Consider the following 329-nt stretch of genomic DNA (forward strand, 5'->3'; position numbering starts at 1 on the left):
TGGCTATTGTTCAAATACTAAAATTACTACCCTACAACAGCTTTTGTAACATTACTGCTATTATTATTATTTGAGAAAAAGTTATTTTGAGCGAAAAATTTTTCTTTATAAGCATCGGGTTTGCAACTTTTAGCAAAGTAATATTAAAAAATGTAAAAATTATTCAGTCAGATGGAAGGATGGTTATATAGGTGTGTGTGTGCGTGTGTGTGTTTGTATGTGTGTGTGTGTGTGTGTGCGTGTGTGTGTTTGTATGTTTGTGAGAGAATGTGGATGTGTATATAAGTATGTATATGTCAAATTTCAATTGTTAAACACTTTCATTATGC

At 31.0% G+C, this 329-nt stretch overlaps 1 protein-coding gene across 1 annotated transcript in view; it reads right to left on the minus strand.

Moving 5' to 3' along the window:
* HELRODRAFT_176546 (hypothetical protein) overlaps nt 1-329 on the minus strand; it is a gene marked incomplete at both ends in the record, with an annotated part of 21,938 nt that overhangs the window by 10,382 nt on the left and 11,227 nt on the right. The gene's annotated exons all lie outside the window — the stretch shown is intronic.

This window comes from Helobdella robusta (genome assembly GCF_000326865.2).
Source record: "Helobdella robusta unplaced genomic scaffold HELROscaffold_38, whole genome shotgun sequence".
Classification (NCBI taxonomy): domain Eukaryota; kingdom Metazoa; phylum Annelida; class Clitellata; order Rhynchobdellida; family Glossiphoniidae; genus Helobdella; species Helobdella robusta.